We start from the raw sequence: 20,320 nt of genomic DNA, 5'->3' as shown, positions 1-20,320 counted from the left end.
CAAACTGAAACTCTATCCATGATATGCTGGTTCCCATCCCCCATCCTCCCAGCCCCTGGCAACCACTCTTCTACTTTCACTTTCTATAAATTTGACTCCTCTCAGGATGGACGTCATATAAGTGAAATCACTATTTGTCCTTTTGTGTCTGGCTTTATATGTACCGTTAACAAAACTTTTTTCTGCTTTTTGACCAAGAGGCTCACATTTTCTTTTTGCACTGAGTCCCAAATATCATGTAGCCTGCCCGGCTGAAGAAAGCTCTTCCGTCAGCCCTTCAGTGAAAAGATTCAGTGTCCTACAAGAGGTATCACTTGTGTCTTGGAAATATATCACCTGCCTCTCCTTGTAGAGTATGGGCTCCCTTAATATAATTGGTAACTTCAGCTTCCCCATAACTCCTGGAGGCCTTGCAGAGCAACGGGTCACCTCGAGCTGCTCTGTCCAGCTCTAAACTCACCTAGCTTGAGAGGTACAGAGAATGCTCCAGTCCTGATGCAGGGGTTTCATTTTGCTTCCCAAGCACGTCTAAAACTGAAGGGCAGAAAGTCACACTGAAAGCAAAAATTGCATAAATAGTTAAAATGAAAACTATCCAGCAAAAGCTTTTTCTTTTTACTTTTCTGCATTCAGGTGAAGGAAAATGGGATTCCTGCTCTAACGTCAATCCCAAACGTCTCCCTGGTTTGTCTCAACTCCACAGGGTTTCCTGGGCCCACTGGAGGCATCCAAGAGCTCTCCACAAGGCTGGCCACCCTCACTAATCTGCCCGGCCTCCCAAGAAAAAGTTGTGGAAAACAGTTCTAATCTGAGTTACAGACTCAGTCCCAGTGGCCTCCAGACAAATTCTGCAATTTCTATGGAAAAAGCAGAGGTAAAATCTGCCTCAAGGGGGTTGTCTTATCTTTTAAAGTGGGAACGTTTTTCTCCAAGCCAATGACAGGGCTTTTGAGCCGAAGAGGGCCCTGGGAGCAGCTCTTAACACTCACCAGATCTTTTATCCAGATAAAATCCATCAGGCAAGCAGCTTCTCCACAGTCTTGGGGAATTCCTAATATCCTGAAATTGCTTGATGTTCTTTTCAACAGAAAATTAGGAACAGTAGAAAACTGGACCATTTTTTCTGCAAAAGTGAACTTAACTATAGAGAAGTTTCTGAAACTTCAAAGTCAAAAAGAAAGGAACTAGTGGGTGGTTGGGGGAGGTAGACATTAAGGAGGGCATGTGATGTAATGAGCACTGGGTGTAATTTAAGATTGATGCATCACTGACCTCTGCCTCTGAAACCAATAATACGTTACATGTTAATTAATTGAATTTAAATAAAATAAAAAATGGGGGGGAAAAAAGGAACTAGTTAAAGAATGAAAGGCACTACAGTAAGCCTTGGGATCAGTCCCCAGCAGGAGGTGCTATTATGTAGGTTCAGGAATCAATCCACAACCATATGCATTTTGCTGCACCACCTCCTTCTAGAACAAATCCACCAGCCGAGCCTGGGCCAGAGAAGGGTGAGAGGACGTAGTCTTTTCTCTACCTGAAAGGAAGTTACTTCATGCTGGTTGAGTGATGGGAAGAGAAGGACCCTGCCTCTTCAGGTTGCTGGGATCATACCAAGGAGGACATGCCCACATCAGACCTGGAAGACTAGTTTTGTCTCCCTGCCCAATCTGTCAGCCACTTTTGGCTTTATAATCATATTGACCAAAGAGATATTTCTTTTTTTAAAAAATATTTTATTTATTCATAGAGACAGAGAGAGAGAGAGAGAGAGGCAGAGACACAGGCAGAGGGAGAAGCAGGCATCATACAGAGAGCCTGACGTGGGATAGGATCCAGGGTCTCCAGGATCACGCCCCGGGCTGCAGGCGGCGCTAAACCGCTGCGCCACCGGGGCTGCTCCAAAGAGATATTTCTGAGGGCATCTCAGACTTAGTCCTGAGATGCCAGTGGCAATTTTTGTGATTTGGACGTGCCGAGGACTGAATATGTCTCTCACACATGCACTGACAGGGCAAATATCTGCCAGGTCTGAGGAGTCCCAAGCCCTAGTCACTTATTCCTAGCAACATTCAGCAGTACTAAGCCCTGTCCTAATGGATGGCCAGGTTGCTGGCAGTATTTGGCATTTAGCATCACATTACAGTCTCAGGGGAAGGTCGATAGGGCTGTCCGCCCATCTCCACAGGGAGTCACTTGCTCACCAAAGACAGGCCTCAGCCCAACGTCCCAGTGTCTACCATGACTGGAGGGCGTCTACCATGACTGGAGGCAACAGGATGCCTGTAGCTCCTATTCCATGTTTTTAGGCAGCAACTATGAGGATAAATGTCCTTTGCTGCCCTGCACTTGGGTCTGAGTCCAGTAAGTGGGCTCTGATCTTGTTCCTGAGGATTGACTCTGCTTTAGTCACTTCTCCTGGTCCCCTGAATTGCTAAACCGTGGCTATGGTTATCCTAGCAGAACTCCAAGGGACCCTTCCTGCTATTGAATGAAACCACCTCCTTCTAGAACAAATCAACCAGCCGAGCCTGGGCCAGAGAAGGGTGAGAGGACGTAGTCTTTTCTCTACCTGAAAGGAAGTTACTTCATGCTGGTTGAGTGATGGGAAGAGAAGGACCCTGCCTCTTCAGGTTGCTGGGATCATACCAAGGAGGACATGCCCACATCAGACCTGGAAGACTAGTTTTGTCTCCCTGTCCAATCTGTCAGCCACTTTTGGCTTTATAATCATATTGACCAAAGAGATATTTCTTTTTTAAAAAAATATTTTATTTATTCATAGAGACAGAGAGAGAGAGAGAGAGAGGCAGAGACACAGGCAGAGGGAGAAGCAGGCATCATACAGAGAGCCTGACGTGGGATAGGATCCAGGGTCCTATCCTGAATGAAACTATGCCCAAATTATTTCAAAAGTTAAAAAGAAAAAGCTAAACTGAGACCCCATTTTTCACCTATCAAATTGGTAAATATGGGAAGGCCTGGTGGCTCAGCGGTTTAGCGCCGCCTTCAGCCCAGGGTGTGATCCCCGGGACCCAGGGTCAAGTCCCGCATCGGGCTCCCTGCATGGAGCCTGCTTCTCCCTCTGCCTGTGTCTCTGCCTCTCTCTCTCTGTGTCTCTCATGAATAAATAAATAAAATCTTTTAAAAAAAATTGGTAAATATATATATTAAAAAGTTGATCTGTTGTCAGCCAGGATATAGGGAAATACATTTTAAGCGCCCGTATCCTTGGGATGCCTGAGTGGCTCAGTGGTTGAACGTCTGCCTTCAGTTCAGGGCATGGTCCTGGAGTCCCGGGACTGAGTCCCACATCAAGCTCCCCTCAAGAAGCCTGCTTCTCCCTCTGCCTATGTCTCTGCCTCTCTCTGTGTGTCTCTCATGAATAAATACATAAAATATTTAAAATAAAATAAAGTGCCCATATCCTTTGACCAGCAACTCTACTCCTAATAATGTTTCCTAAGGATACATTCACACTTGGAGAAGTGATGTCAAGAATACTCAAAGCAACATTGCTCATAATAGGAGAAGTTTGAAAACATCTTACTGGAGGACTACTTAAATAAGTCATGGGAGAGTCTTGCTCTATCAGGTCCTCCAAGCCTCAGCATTGAGTGAGATGCTTCTGAGCAAGAGGTTCTGGGGTGGACTGGTCACAGGTATCAGTAGGCTAAATAACATCCCCCAAATATATCCATGTCTTTATTCTCAGAATCTGTGTTATTCTTTTATGACTAAAGGGAATTTGCAGATGTAATTAAATTAAGAATATTTAGATGGAGAGGCAATCTTGGATTATCTGGATGAACCTGATGTGGTCCTTATAAGAGGGACGTAGAAAGTGATAGTCAAAGGAGAAGGTCCTGTGGTGACAGAAGCAGAGACTGGAGTGACAAGCCTCAAAGATGGATAAAGGGGCCATAAACCAAGGAATGTAGGTGGCTACTAGGAGCTCAGAAAGGCAAGGAAATGGATTTTTCTAGCAGAGCTTCCAAAATGAACCAGCATTAATGGACCTTGACTTTAACCCAGGAAACTAATTTTTTTTACTTCTGACCTCCAGAAATGTAATAGAATTAATTTGTGTCTTTTTTTTTATCTGTGTCATTTTAAATCAGAAGTTTGTGGTGATTTGTTACAACAGCAACAAAGCAACAAGATACTAATACATAGGGTATTTTAGCTTTGATAGCTCAGAGCTGCTGGTCTAGCCCATCTAGCCCAAGGATCAGAAGAGTTTCTAAGGTAAGTGCCCACTGAAGGTGAAACCCCATCCCTGGGCTGGTTCTCTGTGCCTCCATCCATTCATTGGCATTGGAGTTGGAGCTCCTTCAGGACCAAGGGAGTTAAGAGAGAAGTCAAACCACAGGTGTCCAGGCCATGAGGAAACAGCAACAAGGACCTTCTACTCAGGGATTAGTTCATGAAAAAGCATGGAAAGGCCTCCACCCACACTGGCAGCTCTCACAAGAGCAACTGTATCAAGTGGCCCATTGGCATTTGCACCTTCTACAAAGATTTCCTAAGACTCCTATTCTTTCTGGCCCCTGAGTTTGGATTTCTGAAGCACACAGATGCTCTGGCTTGGTGGTCTTCCTCTACTTGCAAGTTGAGTCACAAGAGTCCTTTCTGGCAGGAGGGAGAGCACCCTCTCAGGGGGACTCTGAGGATGGCCAACTGCTGACTTCCTCCTGCAGATGCACTTTTCCCCTTGACAGTCCAGAAGTGCTGATGCCCTGGTAGGAGCCAGCACAGTGGGAAAAGCACAAAGCCTTCCTCAGTCCTCCACTAGGGCTCTATTTTGATCATGTTGCATATCTGCTCTGCTCTCTTCCCCTGTTAGAGATTAAGAGAATGGGATCCATCTACTTAGTTTCTGACTGAAGAATTATTGATTTTGAAAATAAATATATAAATGAGGCTGTATATTAATAGGAACAGAAAGGTACATAACTCTAATTTTAAAACCAAGGAGGAAAAAATGGACAGAGAAAAACAAAAATGCTCTAATTTTGGAAGAGCCAGATTAGAAAATAAAAGTTTTATTTGTGGGATCCCTGGGTGGCGCAGCGGTTTGGCGCCTGCCTTTGGCCCAGGGCGCGATCCTGGAGACCTGGGATCGAATCCCACGTCGGGCTCCCGGTGCATGGAGCCTGCTTCTCCCTCTGCCTGTGTCTCTGCCTCTCTCTCTATCTCTCTGTGACTATCATAAATAAATAAAAATTTAAAAAAAAAAGTTTTATTTGTGCTGCATATTTCAGTGTGATAGTTCCCATTGTAGAGTGTGAGCTACAAATAGCCTTACATCCAAGGCAAGAGGGTACTGAGCAGAATGGAGGAAAGAGGCAAAACCACAGCCATGGACTGTCTGATATTTCCATACCCTGGACCACGTGATGACAGTGCTACCATCTCTTCTCTTACAGGGATGTATCCTCCTGCTGCCATCGTCCATTACAGGTATGTATGCTCACCATGGCCTATGAGTAGAACAAGACACACACACTCTCTGATCAGCCCAGCTGGCAACCAGCTAAATGAAGGGTAACTGTCCAAGATCGTGTGTTAGTAAATATGGAGAGGCCACCTCCCTTCTACCGTGCACTTCTCTCAGGGCGGTCTGCAGCACTGTAACTTAGCTACTGGTATTCATGACCAACCACCTTCTGGAGGGAGTGGTGCATGCCTGTTGTCTCCGACTCATCTATTGTTCTTGTGACTAGTCATTTTGGGGCACCTGGCTGGTTCAGTTGGAAGACCTTACAACTCTTGATCTCAAGGTTATGAATTCGAGCCCCATGTTAGGTGTAGAGGTGACTTAAAAGTAAATTAAGGGGCGCCTGGGTGGCTCAGTGGTTGAGCATCTGCCTTTAGCTCAGGGCATGATCCTAGGGTCCCCGGATCGAGTCCTGCATCGGGCTCCCTGGATGGAGCCTGCTTCTCTCTCTGCCTATGTCTCTGCCTCTCTCGGTGTCTCTTGCGAATAAATAAATAAAATATTTTTTAAAAAAGTAAATTAATTTAGAAACTACTCATTTTGGTGAAGAGAGAAAGAAAGAGGGAAAGCAAGCAGCTCAGTGGCAAAATTTTCAGGATCTCCTACGTCTCACTCTCTAAATTCACAGTAGCCTTGAAAGAAAAGGAGAATAGCTACTCTTTTATTTTATTTTATTTTTATTTATTTTTTTTAGCTACTCTTTTAAAGAGAGGAGTAATACTATATGAGGTTTGAAATGCTCTCCTAACACATCTTCACCATTCCAAATCCTCCTCAGTCTTGTAAAACAAAAGATCATGACCTCAGTAAATGTTAAAATGAATTACTGGAAAGGAAAAACACAGTTTAATTAAATGACTAAAAGATAAATTATAGGCATAAGGAAACTTTCTGGGGATAACAGAAATGTTCTAAAACTGGATTGTCCTGAGGGTTACATAACTCTGTAATAATTCACTAAAAAAATCATTGAATTATATACTTTCAATAGGTGAATGTTATGGTATGTAAATTACTTCAATAAAGCTGTTAAAAAAAGCCTTTTCAAAAAAATTATGGTTCATCTAGATGATAGAATACTATGCAGCCATTAAAAAGAATGAAAAGGGAGCACCTGGCTGGCTCAGTTTGTGGAACATGTGACTCTTGATCTCAGAGTCATGAGTTCGAGCCCCATGTGGGGTATAGAGGTTACTAAAAATAATAATAATAAACTTTAAAAAAAATAAAAAGAATGAGTGGACTAGTCCTATATGCATTAACATGAAGCAACATCCAAGAAACAGTAAGTGAAAAAGCAAGGCACAGAACAGTATGAATAACATACTACAAGCACTTATACAAATATTTAAAAGATTACATATATTTGCATAGACCATTTCTGAAAGGATGTACAAGAAAACAATAATGATGGTTGGCTCTGAAGAACAGGGTAGAAGCTTGGGGTGAAACATAGGCTCACCTTTGACCATAAAAGACCTTTTTGTGCCTTTTTAATTATGTATTTTGACCTTTTTATTATCTAAAAATAAATAAAATTATTTTAGAAAAAAAATCTCAATGATAGTCCTTTCACCTCTACCTGTAGCACTTTATTGAAAAGATTTGTCTATGTTTGGTCACCAAATTTGAGCTATAGGCCTTCAGTAAGAATAAGGTTGTCTGGTGCAAACTGATTATAGTAAAACAGTTTGAATTTAGGCTTCAACATTAGGTTTGAAATGTAAAAGTGTGACTGGCTTTTAGCAATACACCTTTTTTTTTTTTTTAAGATTTATTTACTTATTTCAGAGAGAGCACTCGGGGGCGGGGAGGGGCTTTAGCAGACTCCCCACTCAGCACACAGCCCAACTCAGGGCACCACCTCACAACCTTGAGATCATGACCTGAGCTGAAACTAAGAGTCAGATGCTCAACTGTGCCACCCATATGTCCCTAATGATACATCTTTTAAGGACCAGTGGGCTGCTTATCTAGTCTCAGCCAGTCTCAATGTCAGGTCAAGACTGGAGCCAGTTGCCCCCATAACCTCACTGATCACTTCTCTAGGGCAACCTGAGGCAATGGACATACAGAGGACATTGCTCTGTTTGGATCCATGATAGAAGGGCTGTGCTTTCCCTGACCTGACAGAGAAAGACCCAGTTTCTTTCCAGTTTCCTTGGCAACTCACAGGCTGACAACAGAACCTCAGCCTCTTTGTCTACATACCGTATGCACTACTACTCTGGAGAAATTAAGAAAAAAAAAAAACACCAAAAAAACCTCCTAGAGAGGTTAAAAAGCGGTTGCCTTTAACTTTGGCTAACTTCTTCTTTCTTCCATTGTGTATCAGAAGAACATGAGGAAGGTATAAAACTGTTTCTTACTCATACTATATATTTTTTAATTAGTGTATTTATTTTTAGAGAGAGAGGGAGAGAGTTCATGCATGTGGGGACAGGGACACAGGGAGAGGGAGAGAATGTCCAGTAGACTCCAAGCTGAGCCTAATGTGGGGCTAAATCTCACAACTCTTGATCACGAAATCAAGAGTCAGATGCTCAACCGACTGAGCCACCCAGGTGCCCACTCCCTCTTACTCATACAGTGTGTTCTATGAGTAAGGACCTACTCATTCAGATTAAAGAGCCTAAAACTGAGCAGTTGGTCCTTAGCCTAATGTACTCAAACTAGGAAAAGTTTTCAAGTTCTCTTTAAAAAGTCTTAAATCGGGATCCCTGGGTGGCGCAGCAGTTTGGCTCCTGCCTTTGGCCCAGGGCGCGATCCTGGAGACCCGGGATCGAATCCCACGTCGGGTTCCCGATGCATGGAGCCCGCTTCTCCCTCTGCCTGTGACTCTGTTTCTCTCTCTCTCTCTCTCTCTCTCTCTCTGTGACTATCATAAATAAATAAAAAAAATAAAAATAAAAAATAAAAAGTCTTAAATCAGTGACAAACCAAAACTGAATTACAGACTAGTTTTAACCATATGGCAATGAGAATGTATGAACTTCAATTATATGTAAAAGTATGGACGATCCTCACAAATATAATGCTGAGTAATAGGAGCTAGACACAAGAGTACGGGCAAAACTATTCTTGCTCTTTGAAGTCAGGACAGTGCGCACCCTTGGTGGGGAGGTAGGTTAAGGACTGGAAGAGAGCCCAAAGGCAAGCCGCCAGGCCAGCTTCATGATGGTGTACACTTAAAAAGGTCCCACAGTGGGTTTAATGTTCTGCTGTCACACATCTTACAGTTCTTAATAAATTTGAACATTACATTTCCATTTCTCACCGGGCCCTATAAATTATGGAGCAGTCCTGGGTATTGGTAATATTATGTTTCTTAATCTGGGTGTTGAATTAACTGTACATATGTTGGTATGTTTACCTTTCTTTATGTGTATTATACTTCAATACAAAATTTTAAAAACTGAGTTACAGACTATTTTATTTATTTATTTTTTAAAGATTTTGTTTATTTAGTCATGAGAGACACGGGGCGGGGGAGGGGAGAGAGAGAGAGAGAGAGAGAGAGAGAGAGGCAGAGACACAGGCACAGAGAGAAGCAGGCATGGGACTCGATTCCGGAACTCCAGGATCACGCCCTGGGCTGAAGGCAGGCGCTTAACTGCTGAACCACCCAGGGATCCCCTGAGACTATTTTAAATATAACTCAATGAAACACTATTTATGGAATGCAGCCAAAGTTATATTCACAAGAAAATGTATGGCCTTAAACACTTTTATTGCTGAATAAGAAAAAAGAAAAGTTCAGTAAGAGAGCAGACAACACAGGAAATTAGAAGGGGAAAAAAAAGCCACAGCACAAAGCAAAATACAAAGAAAGTGAAAGGAGTTAGCAAAGACATGAGTGAACGATTTCAAAACCAGAAAAACAATATAACTGATGAATAAATCGAAAATCTAGTTCTTTGGGTTGGGAAGAAGCAAAAAAAACAAAACTGATAAGCCACCAGCTAACATAATAAAAATGAAAGACAAAGCATAAATGTATAAATTAGGAATGAGAAAAGGTTTACAGATGGGTACAGAAGAAACAATGCGAAATACAAGGGAAAGGATTCAGTCAGCATTTGTCCAGTCCTATGCTAATGAAATTTAAAATCTGAATGAAATGAGTAATACTCAAGAAATATAAATTATCTACCAATAGGGACTCAAAGATAGGAGAAAATCTAAACACAAATAATCATGATCTGTCAAAAGCCATACACCGCAAAAAAAAAAAAAAGTCTGAATACGTTTGCAAGCAACTTCTTTCAAAACTTTCAAGAAATCAATCCTTCTATTAAAGCTGTTCCAAAACATAAAGAAGTAGACAGCCCAGTATTTCATGAAGCCAAAATCTTAGATAGATTGTACAACAGAAAAACTAGGGACCAGTCTTATTTATAAATACAGAGGCAAAATGCCTAAATGAAATATATGAACATAATTTTGTAAACATATTTATTTCAGGAAGCATAGATTGGTATAAGGAAATCCATAAATCCAATTCACCATTTAGATAAATCAAAAGAGGAAAAAGCAGAATAATTAAGAGAAATGCTAAAAATTTGATATCATTTAATATTCACTCCTTACAAATATCCTGATTAAAGGAAAATAATACTTTTTTTAAAATTTTTATTTATTTATGATAGTCACAGAGAGAGAGAGAGAGAGAGAGAGAGGCAGAGACATAGGCAGAGGGAGAAGCAGGCTCCATGCACCGGGAGCCCGATGTGGGATTCGATCCCGGTTCTCCAGGATCGCGCCCTGGGCCAAAGGCAGGCACCAAACCGCTGCGCCACCCAGGGATCCCAAAATAATACTTTTTTAACATAACACAGGTAGAAACCCTGTGCATATGTACCCACACAGGTGTATACATTAATCAACCAGTATTACTTTTTTTGGTATTTATTTTAAGTAAGCTCTATGCCTACCATGGGATTTGAACTCACAGCTCTGTGATTAAGGGTTGCATGCTCTACCAACTGAGTCAGCCAAGCACCCCCAGCAGTATTATTCTTAATAGTCCCAGTAAAGTCAAGAGCAAGGGATGCCTGGGTAGCTCAGTGGTTGAGCGTCTGCCTTTGGCTCAGGTCATGATCCCGGGGTTCTGGGATCAAGTTCCACATCAGGCTCCCCAAGGGAGCCTGCTTCTCCCTCTGCCTATGTATCTGCTTCTCTCTGTGTGTCTCTCATGAATAAACAAATAAAATATTTAAAAGATAAAAAAATAAAGTCAAGAGCAAGACAGCGTTCCTCACCACCTCTCCTATTATTAGCACCATGCTCTAACCAACTGAGCTAACTGGCTATTGAACACTTCTCCTATTATTTAATGCCTTCCTTCGAAGTCAGCCTTTCTAATTCCTTCTGATAGCTATGCTGGTATTCCAGATATTTTATGTTCCTCTTCTGCTTACCCACGAACCTTTTCAGGAATTCTAAGAGATCAATCAGTTTCATTCTTCTGAGAAGCCAAGTTCTGCAGGTCTTTGCAGGAGCTTGTGTAATGCGTTTTCCAACTCCAGAGCCATCACTATAGCTTGCACGTTCGTTCCCCAGTAATCTCTGTCAAGTCTCTTAACCACTGGAAGGCAAACTTGGCGCTATTAACACCATGTTCTAACCAACTGAGCTAACTGGCTATTGAACACTTCTCCTATTATTTAATGTTGTTCTGGAAGTGCTAGTTAATACAATCAGACAATAAAACAAAGTAAGTCATAAATACTAGAAGAGAATTATCAATTATATGATTGTCTATCTAGAAATCCAAAATAGGGATCCCTGGGTGGCACAGCGGTTTGGCGCCTGCCTTTGGCCCAGGGCGCGATCCTGGAGACCCGGGATCGAATCCCACGTCGGGCTCCCGGTGCATGGAGCCTGCTTCTCCCTCTGCCTATGTCTCTGCCTCTCTCTCTCTCTCTCTCTCTCTGTGTGTGTGTGTGACTATCATAAATAAATAAAAATTAAAAAAAAAAGAAATCCAAAATAACCAACTGAAAAAAATTGTTAGAAACTGTATAAAGACCATTTGAGGGATCCCTGGGTGGCGCAGCGGTTTGGCGCCTGCCTTTGGCCCAGGGCGCGATCCTGGAGACCCGGGATCGAATCCCACATCAGGCTCCCGGTGCATGGAGCCTGCTTCTCCCTCCGCCTGTGTCTCTGCCTCTCTCTCTCTCTCTGTGACTATCATAAATAAATAAAAAATTAAAAAAAATAAAAAATTAAAAAAAAATTAAAAAAAGACCATTTGAATATTTATTGTATACTGGCCATTATTCTGTGCTCTTGTGTTCTTTCTTTCTTTCTTTCTTTTTTTTTTGTGTGTGTGTTGTTTCTAACAATTAGTTGACAAACATACGGATACTCAGGGCCCAGGAAGTCAGCGGAGTTTGGTAGTAGTAGATGGGAGTGGGGTGGACATCAAATGCTTAAGGCTTAACCACTTCAAAAATCTTGATGGCAATGCAGGTGGTTTGGTCAATGCTGGCAGGAGTGTGTGTGAGCAACCCAATCCCCCAAACCGAGCTCCTGGCTCAGTTAGGAGCTGGTAACCATGGATAAAGCCTTTTAATTCTGCACTTAGAAGTGAGCCTGTAATAAATCAGGGGGGTCCTGGAAGCCCTCTTCCTTATCAGCACCTCAGCACACACTGCGGCCAGAGCACAGAGTTGCCTGTATGAGAGGGGAAGGAAGGCTAGTCCAGATGGAGTAAGTAGGCTAAGAAAACAGAAGCACAGGCTCCTTTTTCAAGAGCAAAAGTAGAAGAGGGGGATAGGGATGAGGGGAAGTGAGGAAAGGGAAGGAGCGCTCAGACATCAATGACCTGAGAGGAAAGCTCCAATATATCAGAAAAGGTAAGGATATACTTACCTGACAGGGGAAATACCATGATCATGAAGGTGGTATTCTCAGGGTAATAGAGGCTTATCAATTACACTCTGTTTGTGCAGACCCCTGTGATTTCCCCAAATGGGGGAAACTGGACTGCATAATTTGTGATAGTGGGGGACTGCATTCATGGTCTCCCCTGATTTAAAGAAAAAAAGAGGGGAGCCCAGGTGGCTCAGCAGTTTAGCGCTGCTTTCAGCCTGGGGTGTGATCCTGGAGTCCCAGGGATGGTCCCACGTCGGGCTCCCTGCATGGAGCCTGCTTCTGCCTCTGCCTCTGTCTCTGCCTCTCTCTCTCTCTCTCTCTGTCTCTCATGAATAATCTTAAAAATAAATAAATAAATAAATAAATAAATAAATAAATAAATAAATAATAAATTTTTAAAAGGCAAATGTATAAGCCTTTAGGACTTGTGTCAAAGTTCTGTCTGCCTCATCCTGTTTTAGAGACAACAGTAAGGCTTTCCTTACTCTTTAGTTAGGCTCTCTTCCTTAGTTAGCATCTAGGCACTTTGACTTGTTCTCTCATTCAGTCCATAACAACTCTTAACAGGTTTTTTTTTTTTTTTTAATTTATTTATTCATGAGACACACATCGAGAGAGAGAGAGAGAGAGAGAGAGAGAGAGAGAGAGCCAGAGACACAGACAGAGGGAGAAGCAGGCTCCATGCAGGGAGTCCAATGTGGGACTTGATCCTGGGGCCTCCGGATCACACCCTGGGCCAAAAGCAGGCACTAAACCGCTGGGCCACAGGGGCTGCCCCCCTCCCTCTTCTTAATCCCTTACTCCTCTTTTTTTTTTTTAATTTTTATTTATTTATGATAGTCACAGAGAGAGAGAGAGAGAGGCAGAGACACAGGCAGAGGGAGAAGCAGGCTCCATGCACCGGGAGCCCGATGTGGGGATTCGATCCCGGGTCTCCAGGATCGCGCCCTGGGCCAAAGGCAGGCGCCAAACCGCTGTGCCACCCAGGGATCCCCCTTACTCCTCTTTTTGATAGCACTTGTCACTACTTGATATTTTTTATACATTTGTTTACTTATGCCTTGATTATCTTCAGCACAGGCCTCAAAAGTTTCATGAAAGTGAGGGTTTTGTTTTGTTTCATGGCTCCCAGTGACCACGGGTGTACCAAACTCTTAGGAGAATCCTATGAGATTCCACTGAATGAACTAACATAGTAATAAACATTCTTTGACATATTTTTTGCAAATCTATATAAACATTTCAGTAGAGCTGCTACGTCAAAGAATATAAATACTTAAATTATAACAGAAATCACCAAAAAAATCTTTTTAAAAAGATTGATTATTTGAGGAAAAAGTGTGAGGAGGGGCAGATGAAGAGGGAGAGAGAGAGAAAATCTTAGTCTCTCTGCAGAGTGTGGAACCCAAGGCGGGGCTCCATCTCATGACCCTGAGGCCATGACCTGAGCTGAAATCAAGAGTAGGTGTGCTTAACTAACTGAGCTACCCAGGTACCCCCAAAACAGTCTTTTAAAAATGGTGCCAATTTATACCCACCTCCCACAGTAGACAAGAATGCATTTCCCTATACCCTCCACAACATAAGATAATATCAATCTTTGTAATATTTCCTCCTGATTTTAGAATTTGAAATACATGTGGGTTTTACGGTAAAACAAAACAAAACAAAAAAGTAAAGGTGCAAGTCTAACTTTCTCTGGATCCCACTTCCCTCATTCACACCAGACAAGATGTGTGCTCTCCTGTTCAGACTCTAGCATCACATTGAATAACTGGCACACTGGCTGGGTCCAGCGACCCTGACTTCACCAAGTCTTCCAATTAGTTCTCACCCTCACCTTACCCGACTCTTGCTGGGATAGAAAGAGCTAGTCCTTAAACCAGGAGTAATAATCTCAATAGTATTAGCCCTATGACTGTATATATAGGCATTGAACCTGTCTGGGTTTCATTTTTTTCTGTAAAATGTGAATAAAATACCTCTCTCAGAGGGTTCCTTCAAAGATTAACCAAGTCTTTTTTTTTCCCCCCCTGGCTGGCAGCACGGAGGCCACATGATGCCTGGAGTTACTATAAAAGATGTGAACCAGCAGGAGTTAGTCATAGCTCTGGCAGCCTTCCTCAAAGAGCCTGGAGGGCTGAAAGTCCCTGAATGGGTAGACACTGTCAAGTTAGCCAAGCTTAAAGAGCTTGCTCCCTATGATAAGAACTGGTTCTATACCCGAGCTGCTTCCACAGTACGGCATCTGTACCCCCCTGGGCAGTACTGGGGTGGGCTCCATGACCAAAATCTATGAGGGATGTCAGAAAAACCAGGTAATGCCCAGCCCTTCAGTAGAAGCTTCAAGAGCATGGCTTGCAGGATCTTCCAAGCCCTTGAGGTGCTGAAAATAGTGGTGAAGGACTGAGATGGGGGCCACAAACTGACACCTCAGGGAAAGAGAGATCTGGACTGAATCACAGGACAGGTGGCAGCTGCCAACAAGAAGCATTAGAACAAATGCTGGGTTAATAAATTGCCTCATTCATAAAACAAATTTTAAATAAATAAAAATAAAGATGAAATAAGATAAACATGTAAAGCTCAGTGCCTACCATATAGCTGGCAGTACACCGCCCTTTCCCAGCTCCTTCAAGACCCCAGATCTTTGTAGCACTTAACACATTTCTCATATTCTGACCTCTTTAAAGGTAATGAGACATGGGTAGGACATGGATGGTGCTTGAACAGAGTAGGCACTCAGTCGATGACTGCCAAGGACAGTTGATTTCTGCACTTAGGAACCAGTTTCATCCTTGCCGATATGTTTTTTCCACGTACATATTTACACCACCAATCAGCTGATCGAATCACACACCACCCAGTCCTCTCTACCCAATGAGCTACCAAATGAGCTCATTTTAATCCTGTCTGAGCTGAACAAGGCCTTTTACAGAACTTTAAAACTGACTCACTACTGAGTCATCAAAACAGCAATACCCAAACACACTCCTGTTGCTACACAAAAGAGCAGGGATGTCTATCTTATCTCCTTTCTCTCTCCCAATGGGACTGAACCCCTTGACTCACTGAAGAATAGTCATCACATCTTTTGTGCTGCAGTAATAAGAACAAAGCTGGCTTAAATAATCACAGTGTGGTCAGCAAACAACAGCAGTCCTTGTGATCATCCAGGTCACTTCCTGAGTATGTCACTAACCCGAGAGGAGTGGCAATTAATCAATTACTCAAATGTGTATTGAGCACCAGCATTCTGTTGTGCACTCATGATTCCTCCTGTTTATAACATTTTTGTGAAGTGACCTTTTCAGTTATTGAAATGCACTGAGAATATAGAGAAAAGCCACTCTTTGTGTCTCTGCAAAGAAAAAAAAAGTGTTATTGGAGAAAATAGGGCTACTCAGTTCCACCTTAGTAGAAAGGATTTTTAAAATATCAAAGAGGAAGTGTGATGTTTTGGCTAACTGCTTTACAGAGCTATAGTTTTAAATATGTTAACTGAGAACTCCTTTCTTATCTAGGAATGATAGGGCAGTGGTCAGTATTTTCTCTTGGGAAAAGTCTTGAAGTTAGTATCATTGCCACAGGCCTGACTGATTGCCATGGACTATCAAGTCTTTCAAGATTCAGAGGCCTGTGTAAGGGCTAAGATAACTGGGAGCAGGCCTGAAGGCTTCTTTAACAAATAAGCCTGGTTATAGCCAAGGTTTTGTGTAAGTGCAGATACAACTTTTGAGTACCCCCAGAATGGTCTCTCATAGCTGAAGCCCTAAAGTAAAAACTCAGTGAGAATCTTAGGTCCTCAAACTTTTTGTATGCAGTCCACATTATTGATATAATCCATATCTAAAGGATGTAATGAAATGTGCCCTGGGTGGCTCAGTCGATTAAGCATTTGCTTTCAGCTCAGGTCATGATCCCAAGGTCCTGGGATTGAGTCCTGCATAGGGCTCCCTCCTCAGCGGGGCGTCTGCTTCTCCCTCTACCTCTGTGCTCTCTCTCTCAAGTAAATAAATAACATTAAAAAAAAAAATAAATGTGCTCTTGATCTATCGGATATAAACATTAAACGGATAAATAGAAATAGTATGTTAGTAGTCTTTAAAGACTAAGTGGGCATAAGAAATAATGTTTAGGGGATCCCTGGGTGGCGCAGCGGTTTGGCGCCTGCCTTTGGCCCAGGGCGCGATCCTGGAGACCCGGGATCGAATCCCACATCGGGCTCCCGGTGCATGGAGCCTGCTTCTCCCTCTGCCTGTGTCTCTGCCTCTCTCTCTCTCTGTGTGTGTGACTATCATAAATAAAAAAAAAAAAAAAAAAGAAATAATGTTTATTTCATTAAAAGACAAGCTTTCAATTGGCCACTTTTCCTGAACTATACTTCTCAAGTTCTTGTTATATCAATACAGTTGACCCTTGAACCACATTGAATTGTGCAGATCCACTAATATTTGTTTTTTTTTTCTATTAATACAGTACAGTACTGGAAATATATTTTCCCTTTCAATTAAAAATATTTTATTTATTTATTTTGGAGATTAATAGTGAGCATTAGTTGGGGGAGGAGCAGATGTAGAGGGACAAGTAGACTCCATGCCCAGCACAGAGCCCAAAGCCGGGCTTGATCCCAGGACCCTGAAATCATGTCCTGAGCTGAAATCAGGAGTTGGACACTCAACCTACTGAGACATCCAGACGCCCCTCCCTTACAATTTTCTTAACACTTTCTTTATTCTAGCTTACTTTATTGTAAGAATATGATATATAATACAGATAGCATGCAAAATATGTTAATTGACTATGTTATCAGTAAGGCTTCTAGTAAACAGTAGACTATTATATTAAGCTTTGGGGAGTCAAAAGTTATATGATGATTTGCAACTGTGAGAGGTCAGCACCCCTAACTCCCATGTTGTTCAAGGGTCAACTGTACTATTTCTGTCCTGATTTGATTATCCTCACTGGTTATACACAATCTCAACTGTCTATCCATATTAAGCAAACTTATTTTGTAGAGATCAGGAGTTACATGTTACTGACTATAAAGCCATTGACAAGTATAAGTATGGCTTATTCTCAAACAACATTGCTATAATTAATAGCAACACACAACATTTATTGAACACTATTTGTAAGGGACAACATTAGTCTCATATTTAAGGTTTAAAAATTTTTTAAATTTATTTGAGACAGAGAGAGTGCGTGCACAAGCTTGGGGGTTGGGTGGGTGGTAGGGGCAGAGGAGGAGGGAGAAGCAGAAACAGACTCCCTGCTGAGCAGGGAATCTGACACAGGGCTCAGTACCAGGACCCCAAGATCATGATCTGAGCAGAAGGCATATGCTTAACCAACTAAGCCACCCAGGCGTCCCTGACTTCATTTTTTAAAAAAATTAGAAATCTAGGGGCACCTGAGTGGCTCAGTTAGTTAAGCATCTCTCAGTTTTGGTTCAGGTCATGATCTCATAGTTGTGAAATTGAGTCCCAGGTTCATCCTCACCTCCTCACCCCCAGTACTTGGAGTCTGCTTGAGATTTTCTCTCTCCTCCAACTCCTGCATGCTTTCACTCTCTCTAAAATAAATAAATAAAATCTTAAAAAAAATTAGGAATCTATCAAAGAAGCCTCTTGTTTAGAGAGAGTTATTATTTTTCCAGAATCAAAAGCATAAACTAGAAAAGATTCAGCTTTGGGTAAACCCTAGCTATTCTTATGAAACACTCCTACAGACTGAAAAATTACTCATTCTAAAGGATCTTTCAAAAGTACAAGGCGTATGTTAATAAGAATATGTGTATGTATTTGTGTGCTTTTATGTATTAAAAGTATTTGAGAACGTGATTTAAGAATCTTAATTATAAATCTTCAGGGCAGGAATCTTGCTTATTTTGCTGCTAAGGAAGGTGAATGCACCAACAATAGTGGTATTATTATACCTTATACTTGCTAAGTCATCTGTCTAAAGGAATAAACTGGGTAAGTTTGTTCTCCCAACACCCAGAGGCAAGATTTTTACTCAGTTATTACAACATTACCACAAACTTGTGGATTCTGCAAAAGTTGCCTAGCAACATTACAGTTAAGAACAACACTGGGTGGAGAATGAACAGGAAATTTGAATTAGATATGCCCTGGGGCAGGTGGGCGTAGACCCATTCCTCCAGTACAGTGAGTCCTGTATTTGGAGGAGCATGAAATTTAAAAAATCAGAACAATCATTTAGAATTTCAGTTAGGACACTGCTGTAGTTAAACCATAACACCGTGCCATGTTCTCACTGGAGGAGGTAGGGCCCGGGTTTCTTACTCATTTTTATACTTTTGCTTTAAATAAACTAGATTTTTATTCCAGAAACATTAAGTACCTTCTCAGGGGCCAAGGCACATTGCTGGTTGCTGGAGCTCTAAAGACAAATAAAACTTGATCTCAGCCCTGGGTGAAAGGGAAGCCAGACAAGTAAATAAAGACTGTTTATATAGTCCATTACAGGTGTGGTGGAAAACCTGGTGCACAGAGTGTCTCTTTTACCTAGAAGTGGAGAAAGTTAAGGAAAGGCTTATAGAAGAAATGGTTCTCCCACTGAGTCTTGTTTCCAACTCTTAAAAGAAATTCCTTCTTTCCTCCAGTCATACTATACATTCAACAGTAATTTACTTCTCTCATTCTGTGGGCAGACATGGGTGCCAAAGAATTCAAAGTACTGGGGCTGTGTACCGAGAACTCTTCCATTCCCTTTCAGAAGCCAGGCCCTTTTGCTCCAGCCTACTTCAAGAACCTCCCAGTTTAGGGAAGCAGACAGGTGGCAGAGTTGGGAAAAAAAAAAAGTCAAAAGAGTGTTTACATCCAAGAAGAGGATATACAAGGGGTAACCAGAAGATCTCTGTACCATTTGAATTTATATTGAGAGAGAAAAATAAACCAGTCAACAAATATTTAAATAAGGGCTCTATTATTACACAGGAGATACTGAGGGCCTAAGCCACGTTAGAACACTGCAATAAATAGAAAAGTTCCCTACACTCAGGGAACTCATTTTCTAGAAGGGGATCGTAGTAAACAATCAACCCACTTTGAGATAGATATAAGCCTGTTAGGGAAATAAAGCAGGGTGTTGTGAAAGAGTGAAGGGGGAGGAGATGTGAGCTTGCAAGGACAGCAAGAGGGATATAGAATTCCTATATAAGGAGAGGCTTACGACAACAGTCTAGTTGGCGAGAGGTTATCTACAGGGCTTTAAAGTTTACTTAGGAAACACTATTTTTACATATGACTCATGTTGAAGATCAATAGAGAGTTTTCTAAAGTTATCTTTACTTACACGCACATGAAATTGAGAAACTCAACTCAATATGGTCAACTATTCATATCAAAGAATTATATTCGCCATCAGGAGTGAAGGTGAGGAAGTAGGTGTTGGAGGGAGAGTGCTAAAAACCATTCCTTGGCTTTGACCACCGGGGAACAGTGAACGCCTCTCCTTGAAAACACAAAAAGGTAGAGTTCCTTCTTGCAAGAGCTTAACGTTGAATTTGGATTAACACGCAGAAAAGACACATAGATCAGTTAGCAAATGTCTGAAGAATACAGTTGTTTACCCTTCACTGCATCTTTAGTTCCGTGATCTCAGGGAATTTCCCATGCGATAAGTATTAAAATGTGTTTCCATTATTAAAAATCCAGCTTGAGGTTTGCCTTTGAAAAGTGTTTGAACAACGATACACGGCAAAGTGTTAATACTCATAAAGTGCTACAATAAGAAAAACAATTAGAAAAATAAGTGGCCACTGGCACATGAAAACTGCATATATCAAAACAACAAAATTACATTAACCAACATTAAATATTCACTTATGTCCCGAATTCATGAGCAGTGTACTCCAAACCACTGCTAATGAGAGTTTAAATTGTTTTTCTCTGGAGGTCGGCTTGGCAGTTCCTA

The 20,320-nt window shown here is 41.8% G+C and overlaps 1 non-coding gene and 1 pseudogene across 1 annotated transcript; both read left to right on the top strand.

The window, feature by feature from the left end:
* Positions 1-12,368: 12,368 nt before the first annotated feature.
* Positions 12,369-12,536, top strand: LOC121476684. Its single transcript, XR_005983980.1, has one exon. It is a non-coding gene; the product is annotated as a U1 spliceosomal RNA (small nuclear RNA).
* A 1,902-nt stretch (positions 12,537-14,438) lies between these two features.
* LOC121476000 lies at positions 14,439-14,908 on the top strand (annotated as a pseudogene).
* Positions 14,909-20,320: the final 5,412 nt, after the last annotated feature.

The sequence above is a fragment of the Vulpes lagopus genome, chromosome 15 (assembly GCF_018345385.1).
Source record: "Vulpes lagopus strain Blue_001 chromosome 15, ASM1834538v1, whole genome shotgun sequence".
NCBI classification, from domain to species: domain Eukaryota; kingdom Metazoa; phylum Chordata; class Mammalia; order Carnivora; family Canidae; genus Vulpes; species Vulpes lagopus.
The sequence above is the reverse complement of the archived record's forward strand: the minus strand, read 5'-3'. Positions and strand labels throughout refer to the sequence as shown.